Source organism: Aedes aegypti, chromosome 2 (assembly GCF_002204515.2).
Source record: "Aedes aegypti strain LVP_AGWG chromosome 2, AaegL5.0 Primary Assembly, whole genome shotgun sequence".
NCBI lineage: Eukaryota > Metazoa > Arthropoda > Insecta > Diptera > Culicidae > Aedes > Aedes aegypti.
In genome coordinates this window covers 456,527,485-456,544,055 of record NC_035108.1, presented here as the reverse complement: position 1 = coordinate 456,544,055, position 16,571 = coordinate 456,527,485, and the positions used below count along the sequence as shown (strand labels likewise).

The following is a 16,571-nucleotide window of genomic DNA, read 5'->3' as shown; positions in this document are numbered from 1 at the left end:
TTTAATCCGGCGCCTTTCAGCGGACTTTATAGACCGACTTTATAGGTTACCTGCTTCAGAGTGGAGTAAGCCCACTTTTAAACGGTGAAGTGGTAAGTGTGTATAATATAGTGCAAAATCTCGATCTGTAGTATCATCGGAATTCAGATATAGAGAATCTTTCAAAAATATTCCTTAACTTAAGGAATATTTAAAAATATGCCTTATCCTTAACTTGGGATTTTGCCTGCCCCTTCTATTTTCCCTTTAGGTGGTATTGGTAATGGTGTAAAATGTATGTTAAATAAGTCCAGCAAGCTGAGTGTCATGGGTTCAATTTCAGGCGGTTGAGGATCTTTTCATATCGGAAATTGTCTCGAATTCCCAGGATATGCTTGCCGCACGATATACAAATGCAAAATGGTCAATTGGCAAAGTAAGTTAATAATTATAGAAGTGCACATAAAAACACTAAGCAGAAAGCAGGCTCTGCCCCAGTAGAGATGTAACGCCAGAAAGAAGAAGTCATGGGAACAGCAAGCACTATTTGGAATGATAACAATACTTTTCAAAGATTAACCAAAAAAAACTCACAAAATTATTGTCAAGATTAGAAACGACCAAAACTCCACCACGATTCCAATTAGGGCCGGGTGTTTGAGGGTGATGGAAACGTTTCTGGAGTACATTTCTTCAACGGATTTATCTCTCCCCGGGTGGAAACAGAAACCAAACTGCCCCGGAAAACTTTTCACATTTCTATTTGTTGTTTCTGTGTGATCGACCAGAGGATTTTTTTTTCGTCCCAGCTCGTTCCGAGAAACGACGGCGATGAGAAAAGTTTATAATTAGCTGTGTGCGGAAATTTGCACAACATGAATAGTAATTAATCGAAGGGTGCCGATGGACGAAAAGTAGCGCCACCAAAAGTTTTGCTCTCCCAGAGGTTTCGGTCGGTTAGAGGTAATTAGCGCGTGTTTACACGGGACATCAGTGGGCAGGCAGGGTTCAGTTTTGCTGTGATCGATCGGAGAATAACTGGAGTGCACCTCTTTTGATTAGGGATCAAAGCAGCTACGATTTCTCATTAGAATTTCATTTCAATAGTTTAAAACAATCTTTAAATTGACATGCGGTAGTAGCTCTTCCATATGCAAGTGAAAAGATGTATAGCGCTTGCGACATTGCCTTTTCATATTGCTTCAAACAGTGATTGGGAAGTTGAGAGTTGGAAGATGCCTTCAAGTTTTATCATCACTTTTGTGATACCTCTTAGCAGATACACTGTCAAGACAACAGTTCTGTTATTTAAGAATATGATTGTGGGTAATATACGCCTTGTACAACCTGAGGTTAGTTTGCTAATATGGCGTCCAGATAAATATAAGTAAATAATTCATTTATTTTTTTTTTTATGGGAAGGCACAACTGACAATTTGATATTTACGTGATTCTCGGCCTTGGGATTCGTGTATCAGACTTATTCAGGCTTATACATCAAAGACTCATGAATTTGTATAAGAAAACTTGAATCTTACAACCTACTGCCAAAAACTTTGTCAGCTAGTCAGCAAAAGTCTCAAAATCTTGCAGATATATATACAGTCAGGTCTCGCTGTTCTACCGCAATTTTTCAGTAACTTTTGATGGAATGCAGCTTTTTTGGAGATCGCTAGAATTTTGATTAGATCTAATCATTAAGCCATTCAATATCTCTCAAGAAATCCGTCTAGGATCTATTTAAGGTTTCACCAAAGCTATCAATGAAAGCCCACCAGGAAATTTTTGAGGATAATCTGCCACGAATAGCGGACAAGAAAACTACTCAACAATCGGATCTCTTCAAGAATATAAAATAGGCCTCATCAGAAAATCGCAGACAGTAACTGATCAATGATTCTTCAAGAAATAGGCTGTGGATTTCATTAGTTAAACGCTTAAGTTTTGATCAAAATCCATCGAAGGTGTTACTAAAAATTTGATGCAATTTACCCAAGATCTTGTTCGGATTGTCAGAAAAACACTATAAGGTACAGTGGGGGAAGTGTATCAGTGGGGTAAGTGGATCATTTGTCAATATAAAGCATAAATACTTGAATATGTTGAATGTTTTCGCACCATTGCTTCGTTTTAGGTTATGTTTTTACGCCCACACTGATACTATTGCAAAACTGGTACTACACGTACACTAACACAAGCAAACTTGTTAGCTGCAAAAAGTAATTACTTTGAAAATTGTTTTCCATCAATCAAAAATCCATTGTATCTCTGTCTAAAAACGAATTCTATTATTTTTTTCGACACATGATGAGCATTTCAGTTCTAATTGAATGAATCACAATGAAAAATATGTCATTTTTATAAATAAATACAAATATATTGGACATGGTACACTTACCCCTACTTTTTAATGGGGTGGGGTAAGTGGATCAAGAATAATTATCATTTATTGGCAGACTGCTTACGAGAATTTTATTAAGCTTTAATATCCGCAAATGTTGTTTTCCTTTATTTTGTTCCATTCCCAGCTTGAATTTGTCAATTTGACCATAGAAAATTTGAATTAATCCACCTAAAAGTATTTTCAACCTTCCTGGTTTAAAAAAGTATAAAAAGAATAATAATTTAAAAATTCACACGAAACTTTTCGTGGTTTATCTAAGTTGAGTTGTAAAAGAGCAAAATATACTAATTTTCCAATCGAAAGCATAGTATCGTACCTTATTTGACCATATAAATTGTTCTAGACAGATGGTACACATATATTCATAAATAAAATAGAACGATTTCAGTTTGTTATTCAAAAGTAAATGTAACTAATATTTTTAAACCAAGAGTGTTTTTCGAAAATATCGTTAAGAATTATCTTACAATACTTCTGTATAACTTATGCGTATAAATAGATGACTTTTTTCCAAATTTTTCTACTTACAATGTATTTTTTTTTTTTTTTTGTTCAAATTAGTATGAGCTAATATATATATACTTTTTATTATATTTTGATTAAATAAAGATACTTTTTAATTTTAAAGTATTAAAATGTAACATGTAACATTTTTGTTATTAGTAAAAACGAGGGTTATATGATTCTTATCAAACATAATCACACAACATTTGTTTCGAGAACAGATTTTTTTTAATGGTGATCCACTTACCCCACCATGGTGGGACAAGTGGATCATTAGGCGCAAATTTTTAAGTCTCTCATACTCAATACATAACAATCAGAAAAATCGGAATAAATGACGATTTGAAGTATAATAGTCCCTTATTTGTTATCCACAGAAAAAAGTTTGAGTTACTTTATTCACGTTCATTGTACATAACAATGAAGGTAACTATTGATTTTTCTGTATCCACTTACCCCACGGTACCTTACATTTTGTTATGAATTCATTAATGTGTATACATGAAATACCATAAAGATGTCAGAAAATGAATCCAGAATCTATCACGAATCTCGCAAGAAATTCTATGAAACAATCTCGAAAGCAACTGATACATTCAAGAAATGAAGCATTAAAAATAGCAAGTCATAGTTGGGATGACGTTGATTTGCAAAATAATATTATACTGAGGAATGGATAATCTAATTCTCCTAGAAAGGCGGAGGGCCTCCACCGGAGGCAAAAACTCAAAAACGGATAAATTTAAATAGAGGCAATAGCTTTGGAAGACACTTCAAAAATTGTAGAAAAATAAAGAGAACTCAGCTAATTGTATAAGTTTCAATGGGTTAGCAATGGGATGGTAAATAAATTTGCAATAAATTTAATTCTTACTTTATAGGGGGAGATCCCCCAGTACCGGACACTTAAGCCACTAAATTCATAATTCAAAAAATATTGATTTTATGGGCTCGTGTTACCCATTTATGATAAATATTATCATTTTTATAGTGTACAAAAATAAATTTGAAAATATAAATACGAATTATGACAATGCATTTTAATGATGTATTATAGTATCAAATTGATCGATCTTGAAAGGTGGCTCCCAATATCGGACACGATCTGGAAATGCCTCGAATTCTGCAAATATGAACATCATTGAATGTGTACACTATAGGAATAGTTTATAATTACCAGTTCAATGCATTTGCAACATTTACAAGAATAATTTGCGTTTTTCTTAGTTTGAAAGATGCCTATCAAATACCTCTTCCATATATGATGAAAAATAGCACATTTTACGATGTTGTTCTGAAAGTTCATTCTTCTTAATTTTATTGCATATTTGATACCATGATCGACGGAACCCATGAAAAATGAAAGTATTTTGAGACACTGGTGCAATAATTACAAAGATATCATATAACAAACCAAGCTGTCCGAAACTGAGGGACAGGAGGTGCTTAACGAAAATTGTAATTTGTCCATATTTAGTTCAATTATGGTACAAAATACATTCATGCTATCAAATAAGGATTATGTTCGATCATGCTTGCGTGATCCAAAGTATTTTTTCATATTCAAAATAATTACTAAATAGGCTCAAAATTAAAAGAATACGTCAATTTTTTAAAGATTTTGAAACTTTTCTACTTTTTTAAAAAGGCATGCATATTTCAAGGATGTATTATTCTACGCAAACATTAGTCTACATAATAGCTTTCTTTTCTACTAATACACCATCTTGATTGAACCGTGATTTCTCAATGTTTCGACTTTGTCCGGTATTGGGTGCTGTCCGGCACTGGGGGATCTCCCCCTAGATAGGGTAGGTAACTTATTTGGTGTCGATAACGTGAATCTTCAAGTACTGAACTGCCCATAACTGCATATTTGTAACATTCGACAAAAGTAGGCATTGAGTAAATGGGATACCAAGTTTGCATTTTATTGCAGTATGGAAGGGAACTGATATTTCAAAAAATTACTAAGAATTCAAAAGTGCTTATTGGAGGCTGAAATTTTGTACAACTCATATTGCTTATTGGGTGAATAGTCAGAAAATAATTCTGATAGAAATTTCGTTGCCACTGCATTACGAGGCTCATGTATATTCTCAATGTGACTGTTATGCGGTTACAATTGCTAATGTGACAAAACAACTTGGTATTTTTTTCGAATTTTCTAGAACAATCCCACAGATTTTAGTAAGTTGATCGAAAGTATTTGTCATTTGATGACTCTCCCCGGTATTAACTCGAAATTGTCAAAAATGTCGAATGTGACTGTTATGCAGTTATGGGCAGTGAAGGACTCGTTTGAAGTAACTGGCAAATATTTACTGAACATTGTTAATGAAAGTCTCGAAATTAGCAAATGCCTACAAAACTGGAAACAATCAGTTGTTGTGAAACAGTATTTGAAATTGTCGTAAAAAAATCAGTTGTTGGATTATTTGAAAAGTCAAAAGATATTATTCTAGGAGTGCTACATGGTAGTGTCCTTGTAACATTATTATTAATTATGTATATAAATGACATAGAAAAGGGCGGCAATACCTAATAATTGTGATATTAACCAGTTGGCTAACGACTCTGTTTTATTAATTTATTTAATTTATTTTATTTATTTTTATCAGGCAGTTAGAAAAATTAAAGCGGATATTTTTACATTGACCAACCGGCTAAAATTAAAAAAAAAAAATGAAATGTGCAAAAAAAGAAAATCAATGATTACAACTAAAATAAAAGCATATAGAACTCGACGGAATAAAATTAGAAATCGACAGATCAGAAACAAAAAGAGTTAATGTATTCAAATATCTAGGTGTTCATATTAACGACAGACTAACGTTCAAAGGACATATTGATGATGTAGTGCAAAAGTAGCAAGAAAATATGGTATGTTAGTACGTCAGCTTACATTTTGCAGTAAACTGTGCTTGTATAAATCGTTAATTGTGCCTTATATACTTAGATTACTGTTTATCTGTTATTTTTCTGGCAAGTGATAGACATCAGAGGAGACTACAGAAACTTTCCAAACAAGTTTATGCGATAAATTGTTGACTGTGACCAATCCAATCAAATTCAGACAATGTTGGATACACTACAGTGGCAATCTTCTAAGCAGTGTATAATATTAATTGTTCATTTACCGAGAGAAAATTTATTTGACAATATAATCAATGTTGGTCATACAATTCCTGTTTCTATTCGGGATATATTGGATACAAAGTACCACCCTATACTTGAACTTTTTAATTGATATCTCATATATTGCTTGATACTCGTTTATGTTTTTTGTATTTTTATTTTATTTCAGATATCAAGATGGTGCTTGGATACCAAGATGATGTTTAGAAAACCTCCTCTCTCATCCCATTTTTTTTTTTTCAAGATATCAATGAATACTCAAGTCTTGATTATGTTGCAGTTCAAATATTATGGTTCTGTTTTGCCCTATGAGTCTATAGTTTCAGTTTTTTATTTTGTAACGTTATAAGGAAAAGTAAAGAGGTATTGCGCCTTTTTGAGAAAGATTTCAAAAGTAAATCACTAAAAGGGCTTTTCACTTTTTCAAAATTACTAGTTTAAATAAATAAATAACTAAATTTACCACTTGCAGTACGTCATAAATCCTTGCCATGGGGAAAACTCTTTTGAAAATTTCTGGTAGAATCAGCAAAACATTTCAAAAGAAAACCCCCAAGATTCATATCAAAAGTTGATATAAGATTGAAGTTATCCGGAATATATAAAAAAATGGCTAATGATCTGAGAAGTATCCGTCCTTTCAAAAACCGTCAAGAATTTCAAAATGATTCTGGAACGATATACATTTTCAATTTCTAGATTTTCAATTTCTAGAAATTTTCATGATGTTTCTACATGAATTCTCACCATTCCGACAAGTTTTCTAAAAAATGTTTTCTTGGAGCGTAGATCTTATGAATCAGGTAATATTCTCAAAATTTATTGAGATTCAGGAGCATAGAGTAGACTAAACGTACAAGTATATCCAAGCTTTGAATAATTTTCCGTGATTCCATAATTTTCAGTAGTTTTTAAAAGGAATGTATGACATAGAGAAGTGTTTGGTTCATCAATTGTGTCGCTTGCCCCTATGGGTGGCGTGATCGTCAGTAGAGTTTGGTCCATCGATTGTTAACGCTTGGTCCAGCAAGAGCGAGCGATGGGACCGGAAGCACATTCGATTGACATGCAATGCGTAATCGAGTTATTTCGGGAATCAGGTTAGGCGATTATATTATTGATCGTATCACCATTATCATATCACCACCTTCTCCCACTAACCCAATATCCTTTCCAAGACAACTATGGAGATGCAGAGGTATATTCGGTCTCTAGTAACAATGATTGTGTAACTAACATTCCTTCCCTTCCCCGATGACCGCATTGGACGTGGCCGGCGCCGTCGGAAGGCTAGAAGGTCGAAAGAAAAAAAAAGGAAAGGGACAAAATGTAGAATAGGGACAATGGAGGGAAAATCCAACATTGTTTTTCAAAGAAGGAAAAATTTACTTCACTTAAATCATTGTCTCTTCGACCGGCCTTATGTCCCTGAGCCCGTATAAAGTTCCTAGAGATTCCTGATGTTTTTCAAGGGTATTCAAGGGTTCTCAAATGCTTTGCAGGGGCTCCCAAGCATTGCTATGGGATGTGTCAGATAATTTAGGGATTTTTTATTTATTTATTTATTTATTTATTTGATTACTTCCATCGGACATCATGGTCTTAATGAAATACTAATACTAACACAATAAAAAATGTAAACATAGTCAATTTATAAAACGTGTTCTGCTTAAGCGTTGTCTAAAAGTATTTGTCGTCAAGTTAAAATCAAATACACCATAAGCTTGTCGGAATTCATTGCAAATGGAATTTAACGGATCATTTGCGGGTCGTTGAATTCTTTTGTAATTTTTAAGATGAAGCCCAGTTGACGGTTCGCCTTGTCAATGATAGTGGCATAATGCAGTTTAAATGTCAATCTGTAATCCAACAAAACGCCCAGATCTTTGACCTTGTCCACACGTTCGAGTTCCTGACCATTTATATTGTAATCGTACAAAATTGGTGATTTACAGCGACGGTATGAAATCACACAGCATTTGGAAACGCTAACAGCCAGGAAATTCATGGTACACCAGCGTGCGAACTGGTTCAATAGCTCCTGGAGGTCTCTGCAGTCCGCTTCAGTTCTCACGACGAGGAAAATTTTTAGGTCGTCTGCGTAGATTAACAAACCGCCATTTGCAAGAACGATAGTCACATCATTGAAGAACAGCGAAAACAATAAGGGTCCCAGGTTGCTGCCCTGCGGTACCCCAGATGCAGGGTGAAAAGGATGCGATACAGTAGATCCAACCTTCACACAGAGACTCCTGTTTCTAAGGTACGATTGCAGCCAATTACACATTCGTGTTGAAACACCGAGTCGGAGTAATTTCGCCAACAGAATCTCGTGGTTCACAGTGTCAAAGGCAGCCTTGATATCCGTGTAAACAGCGTCTATTTGCGCTCCATTATCCATGGACCTAATGCAGGTCGAAGTAAAATCAACCAAGTTACTTTCTACCGACCGCCTAGGGAAGAAGCCGTGTTGAGCCTCACTAATATAGCAACAGAACGAGCTGAACATTACTTTATTAACAATGGTTTCCAAGCATTTCGCACCTGCTGAAAGGGATGTTATTCCACGGTAGTTGGCAAAATCGGTCTTATCGCCCTTCTTGAATACCGGCCGCATGTAGGATGTTTTCCAAGCAGTTGGAAACAGTTGCGATTGCAGCGATTTGTTAAAAATGCTTACCAGTGGAGCCACCAAAGAAGCACCGCATTTTCTAAAGATGCAGGATGGAATACCATCAGGTCCAGGGCAATTCGATAATTTAAGCTTCTGTAATGCAGCATAAACCATTGATTCATTGACATGAAAGATATCAAGGTCAACAACGTCACGTGGCACTATACAAGTGGCAGCTTCAGTATCCTGAACAGTAGGAATGCGGCCAACGAAAACGCTTGAAAACTGCTGTGCAAAAAGCGCACACTTTTCATCTTGACTGCTTGTGAAAACATCTCCTCGGTGCATTGTTGTTGGAAGGCCGTGCTCTTTCCGTTTTGAGTTGACAAAGTTCCAAAAACTCTTCGGATTCCGACGAAGATCATTCTGCTTCCTGGAGACATAATTTTTGTACAGAAAGCGATTGTATCCACGGTATATACGACTAGCCTCGTCCAACTGTCGTTTGAAATGTGCACATTTTTGACGATTGTATTGTTGAAGCAATTTATCACGTCGACGTCGGAGGACACCAAGATGTCGGTTAGACCAAGCCGGTTTTCTTGGCGGTCTGTTCAGCGGAACTGTTTCAGCAATGTAATTATGAATAATGGCATTAAAGCATGTTACTGCACTGTCTACATCAGAGCACTGGTGTACTTCGGACCAATCAACTTGGGAAAGAAGACTGTTTAGTGCATCAAAATTACAACGACGGAAGTCTCGTTCCGAAAGGTCGATGTCCTCGTAGAACGTCATTGATGATGGTATTTGCACGGAGAAATCAAGAGCAGGATGATATCGATCAAGTGGGACAACATGTTCTGTCGCTGGAGTTGCAAGTACACTTTTTTTACTGGAGTCATCGCTAAACACAAGGTCCAACACGCGGCCACTGGAATTACGGATCGAATTACGTTGTCGCAAGCCTTGGAATGCCATGTTGTCGAGAAGAATTTGACTTGCCGATGAAATGTGGGAGTTTAGTGCATCAACGATAGCGTAACCGTTGCTCAATAGCCATGCCAAACGGGGTTGGTTGAAATCACCAAAAACTACAAGCGGACTTGCATCGCTGCGTGAACTGCAGACCTCGGAAATAACATCGAGATGAAGTTGCATAAAAGTTCCGTCTTGACTTTTGTCAGGAGGAATGTACAAAGCACCAATAAAAATATCAGTCACTTGAGTCGACATTTTAACCCACAGTTGTTCAATATTAGCTCGAGTAGAAACAACTGTCGCTCCAAACTTTTCTTTAACGGCGATAAGAACGCCACCACCACGACGGCGAGAACTGTTGGTAGCGCAACGATCAACCCGAAATACAGAATAATCCGGAGAAAACAGCTGACGAGATTCAATGCACTCATCAAGCCACGTCTCAGTGAAAACGTAGACATCGTAGTCTAATTCCGCCGTAGACAGGAACACATCATCAATTTTCGTTCGTAAGCCACGCACGTTCTGATAGTAAATTCGCAGATCGAATGGCATATCACTTGGGTTTTCAGGGCATCGTTCCGGACGTTTATGCTGTGTAGATCCTCCAGAAACATTGAATGGGATCGACGGCTTCGCAGTTAATTGAAGTTTTGGTATCGCAGAAAAACAAGCAGAATTCCGTGAGGGGCCCGCTATCGCCAATTGGGGATCGCCCAATGCAGTCGTCCATAGGTCATACAATCGTGAGTCGGTGAGTGCATCCTTCGGAACGAGGTTTCTGGAATCGACGAACGATACAGCGGACGAAATGCTCGGAAGATCAGTGTACTTGCCTTTCATAGGAGCTCGGAAGACCCCATCTTCCAAATCACACGCAGGACCGGGACGGCTGCTGGTCGCTGGCTGGAAGGGCTCGACTGCGGTGAAAGGAATAGGGGCTTCCTTAAGACTAGCGGAAAATGTGCGCCCCGGTGTCGATTTCAGAGGTGTTGAACGTGAATGGATTGATGACGTTATGCTGGAAACAACAAACGATACAGCGGACGAAATGCTCGAAAGGTCAGCGTACTTGCCTGTTGTAGGAGTTCGGAAGACCCCATCCTCATGCTCACACGCAGGACCGGGACGGCTGCTGGTCGTTGGCGGGAAGGGCTCGACTGCGGTAAGAAGAGTAGGGGTTTCCTTGATGCAAGCGGCAAATATGCGTCCCGGTGTCCAACTTGAAGATGTCGGTAATATTTGGATTGATGGAGATATGCTGAAATCAACGAATGGTACAGCAGACGAAGTTCTTGGAAGGATAACGTACTTGCCTGTTGAAAAATTTTGGAAGACCTCATCTTCCTTCTCACACGCAGGACCGGGACGACTGCTGGTCGCTGGCGGGAGGGGCTCGACTGCGGTGAGAGGAACAGAGGCTTCCTTAATACTTGTGGCAAGTTTGCGTCCCGGAGAGGAGTAAGAGTTGACTTCTTCCATTCTTACTCCATTAAAACAACATCTTCGGTCGAAAGGCTCAGCGGATCGTCGGATGCGGCAGCAGGTACAGGACGCCAAAAATTTTCGTCAGTTCTGTTGTCAGTAAATTCTCTGTAGACCACACCCTTCGGCCACGTTGAAGTGGATAGCGCCTTAGATTTCATCTCCATGTTCATTCCAATTTTGAAAGAGATGAAGGACAATGTACTCATGTCCCTTCCTTTGCCCACCAGTCGGATAACTTGCACATCATCAGTACCGAGCCGTTTTTTAGCTAATGCACATATTTGATTGACTGATACATCTCTAGCAATCCGTGACAAATATAACCAAAACTTTGGTTGATTTGGAGGCACTGTAACGATGTCGAGTGACGGAGAGGGAGTACTACCAGTTCCCAATAACAGAGGTGGTTGTTGGTTCGGGATTGATTTAGCAACAGTACTAAACAGCCTCCGACTCCTGGTGAACCTGGGGTCAACACCAACGCGTTTGGAAGATTTCGGAGTACAAGTACTTGAGTTTATCAGTTTGGCGAAGTTGGTTCGAATTTCCGCCTTCAGTTCATCCATTATTTCTGTTTTGAGATTTTTCATAATGTCGCTATGGGAGTTGAGGGCATGACCTTGACCCACTTCGTAAGCTGCACGTGCAGTATTTCGAAGGCGCATATCCTTCATAAGCGCCGTACATGAAGGACAAAACCAAAACAGCTGATTGTTTCTCATCACTTCTTCAAACACATCGGCAGCAACCGCACAGCATCGAGGATGAAAAATGGCTTTACAGAAGCCTTGGCATTCGACTTGGATATCACCGATATCACCAGCACATGAACAACATACCAGTGACATATTGATAGGATTTTTTCAAATGTTACTCTTGAAATTTTCACTCACGACCAACACGTATCGATAAACTATGATGTCCGATAATAAACAAGACAACACACTCAGTAGAGTTAACCGCAGAAACGCGACGAGAGTTTAGTGGATAATATTCTCAAATTATTCCGATCTCTTTCCGGTATCTTCACTTGCTAATGATGCACTCAACGATCCACTACGCAACAAAATAAGATTCGACGGAAAAGGGTACTTAAACACGCAAAATATACGATTTCTTTAGCAGCTTTGGAAACATCGAACATGTAAACAAACCAATCTACAATTTTGTAAAGCTATATGAACCTCTGAAATCTCTGTGGGCAACTCATGGGAAGTTCATGAACAGCCTTGAAGAACTCCTGGAAAGCTCAGGAGACCTATAGAAACTCATTGGAAACCTCTGATCAGCTCTAAAATCTCAGTAGGAGATCCATCCCAGGTAATGGATAAGCACATGAAAAAGCATGTATATAGCAGTATATGCGTCTTTACTTCAGGTCATTTCATGCTAGCATGTCGTGTATGCGCCTTGAATGCTACCAAAATGAAGGTTTCGGCCCGATGTACGGCCTTCAGAAATATCGTATTCGGCTGTCAAAAATGATAACGTCTAGAGCGTCACGCTCACGTGAAGCAAATGTTGTAGTTGGTATATTTTGATAATTGCCTTTTCGTCAATCCACTGGGACTCTACGATTGTTGAGTGGTCATTGATGGTGCGCCGCTCTACAGGATGGAGTGGTAATGCGTGTAGATTTTATCTTCTTCTTCTTCTTCTTGGCATGAACGTCCTCACTGGGACAGAGCCTGCTTCTCAGCTTAGTGTTCTTATGAGCACTTCCACAGTTATTAACTGCACACCAAAAAAATCTTAGATTTACACATAACGTAATTAGAGGGTCTTGTTTCCCGGACTCGAAAAAATCCCGGGATTCGGGATTTTATTTTTAAAAATCCCGGGATTTCCCGGGATCCCGGGACAAAAATTAAATGCTTCCAAAACGACTATAGAGCAGCTGGAGCGGGTACTGAAGCAATGTTTAGTTATATAGAGCAGTTTAATAATAACCGAACCTGTTTTTGAAGATTATGTCGAATTTAAATAGGCAAAACCAATCTACTCTGAGATTTAATCCAATAATATTTCACCTATGTGCAGTTGAAGTTAATAGGCATTTTTTATTAACTTTAACGAAATTCAAACGTGATGCATAAGGTATAGGTAAAGGTGATACCAATCACTCTCAAATTTAACCAAAATTATTTACATTCTTGTGTCATATGGAATCTCCATGCATTTTAAGTATTAGCATGACAGCCACAGGCATGTTAGTCCTAGAAAAGTGTACATTGGGCAAACTAAAACGGTTACGGTAAGATAAAATGGCAGCGATAAAATTTTAATATGATACAAAATTCAACCACCAAAGCATTTTTTGACAAACGGAACAAACTGTAGAAAATCCTACTCTAGTTTATTGAAAATTACGTAACTAACATACCAGAATAAAGGTATAAGCATAAGAGGACTTGAGACTCAATAAAAACGCTTGTTGTGTAAGCTAATTACAATTCTTGCATCAACAGTTACCAGAAAAACATGCAGCTTGTTTTGTACTATTATAAGAAAAAAATACAACAGTTTTTTCTAGTATAACATGCAATTTCGGGAAATCCCGGGATTTTCGAAAATATCCCGGGATTCGGGATTTTTTAGATCCCGGGATATCCCGGGATTTTTATCCCGGGATTCCCGGGACAAGACCCTCTAAACGTAATATTAGCCTCAATCATGCAAAGCCATTTCTCATGTATTATTCAATGATTAAACCTATAAACACATCTATTGTATACAACATTGTTACCAAAATCCTTAATATTGAACGCGAAACGTCTTCTATCGAAGAATGTTGCATGCAAAACGGCACGGTTTACATGAGTTTCACGCTGAAAATTCAATCATAAATAATGCACATGGAATGACAAGCCGTCGATCCATCCATGTGCATTATTTTTGGCAGAATATTCAGCGTAGAATCATGTAAACCGAGAATTCTTGTTTGCAATTTCACTTTCAAGATGCAAGAAAGCATGCAACATTGGCGAATGTTGGATGGAAGATCATGAAATGTTTCAGTTTCACTCAAGTTTGCAAGCATTATCGAATGCAATGAGACAGTTTACATTAATTATCGTTGAATGTTCAGTTGCAACTCGTTTTACATGATTATCATAAAAAAATACGTGCCATGTAAATTTGAGAAATTTATTGCTGTGTGAGAGCTTTCTTTGCCAAAGTTGCCAACTCTCGCATTCGTATATCGTGTGGCAGGTACGATGATACTACATACCCAGGGAAGTCAAGGAAATTTCCACTAATAGATCGTACACAGCAAAAAAATCTTAAATTTACGTGACATGTAAACTTTTATGATTATCATATAAAACGAGTTATAACTGAATATTCAACGATAATTAATGTAAACTGTCTCATTGCATTCGAAAATGCTTGCAATCTTGAGTGAAACTGAAACATTTCAGGATCTTCTATCCCACATTCGCCAATATTGCATGCTTTCTTGCATCTTGAAAGTGAAATTGCAAACAAGAATGCTCGGTTTAATGCTTGGATGAATCGACGGCTTGTCATTTGATGTGCATTATTTATGATTGAATTTTAAGCGTGGAAATCATGTAAACCGAGCCGTTTTGCATGCAACGTTCTTTAATAGAAGACGTTTCGTGTTCAATATTAAGGATTTTGCTAGCAATGTTGGATATAATAGATGTGTTTGTAGGTTTTATCATTGAATGATACATGAGAAATGGCTTTGCATGATTGAAGCTTAAATTACGTTACGTGTAAATCTAAGATTTTTTTGGTGTGTAGACCAACCTGGAATCGAACCCAGACACCTTCAGCATGGCTTTGCTTTATAGCCACTCGACTAAGGAAGGATTTTATGCAATACTTAAACTTTGCTTCTACAGGATTTCATTTCTGCTTCGCAAACATTTGCAGTTTGGGCGATCGAATGAGGAATGAAGAAACGGAACGAATGAGGTACGGAATGAGGTACACAAAATTTTCATATTGAGTAACGGCATAAGGAGCATTTTGTTTTTCAATTCGAATTTTTAAATACGAATTTCTAATGAAATAAAGACATAAGAGGACACTAATAAGACCCACAAGAAAAAAATGTGTGACTCCATCTTAGAGAATCGCACTTTGAATGCAGGAAAAGAAAGATGTTCATAAGATCTCTAATGATACCGTAAAGAATTTCTTGTGAATCTTGAACGTTTTGTGTTTCATAAGAATCTTATTTAAGAGAGAAAACCAGTTGAGGAATCATTTCACAAGCGTTCTCTTATGATTTTTTGGCAATTTTCCACACTAAAAAAGAGGAAAGAAATGGTGTTGGGTCGATCGACAGTATTGGGTATGAACGTGTCATTCTAGAATATCGTAAAGAAATGGACGTTAAAAAAATTTTGTACTTTTTGTTGATTTTGTTTTCAATTTGGATAAGTTTAAGAAATAAGAACACCAATGTAACAATAAATAAATGTAATTTGAATATATAACACTGAACCTCACATAAATCCACTGCATATCGGATTTTGCCTTTTTTTTTTCATTTCAAAGCAATTAAAATAGTTTTGACGAATCTCTCTGCGTGATTTTAAGTTTACACAAAAACATGTATCATATTCATTACTATTTCAATGCATATTTATTTTCTATAAAAACGTTATGATTTAGTGATTTCTCTTTAAAAGCAGGAATGGGTAACAGCGAGAAAGATGACAGTTTGGTAGCAGTTTCGTGGCATTAAACAAGTACAGTCAACCCTCCATGAGTCGATATTGAAGGAACCATTGACTCATGGAAATATCGAGTCATGGAATAGCAATGCTATGGAAAGCCGTTTGTGGGGACCATCGTAGTAACCATGAAATTTGATTTTCAATATGGTTCCATGAGTCGATATCGAGTAATGGAACATCGACTCATGGAGGTTTAACTGTAATTGAAAAGCTCGAAAACTAAAGCATGTTGTGCATTTGAGATACATGAGCTATTTTAAGCTAGCCAAGCAATCAGTCTGCTATTTTAAGGTAGTAAGCATACGTACAGGCCCAGATTTGGGGGGGTGCCAAGGGGGCAAATGCCTCGGGCCCCCCAATCAGAGGGGCCCCCCAAAAAAGGAGAAGGAGAAGGAAAGGGCGTTTATGTAAGTGATACTCCAGGAAAAGTAGCATTGCCCTGTCTGAGGGGAAATTGTTGAATTCTTGATACAACAGTTACTCAATAAATTTAGGATTTCAATGGAAATGGCATAATTCCATACACAATTGAAAAAAAGAACAACTAGAAGAATGAAAAGATGCAATGTTCGATATGAGGGGGTTAGAAGCTACATTGGAGGAAAACGACTTTGAAGCTTTTCAGCTATTTTTCACTCCATACAAATTATAAACAAGCCAAAACACAAGCCAATCTTCTACGAAATATTGTAAGAAGTCATTTTTTTATGTATATAGCTAAAATCTGACTAAAATGTCACCTACACCC

General features: G+C 37.4%; 1 protein-coding gene across 5 annotated transcripts in view; it reads right to left on the bottom strand.

The window, feature by feature from the left end:
- LOC5565883 (CUGBP Elav-like family member 2) overlaps positions 1-16,571 on the bottom strand; it is a 1,005,294-nt gene that overhangs the window by 552,563 nt on the left and 436,160 nt on the right. The gene's annotated exons all lie outside the window — the stretch shown is intronic.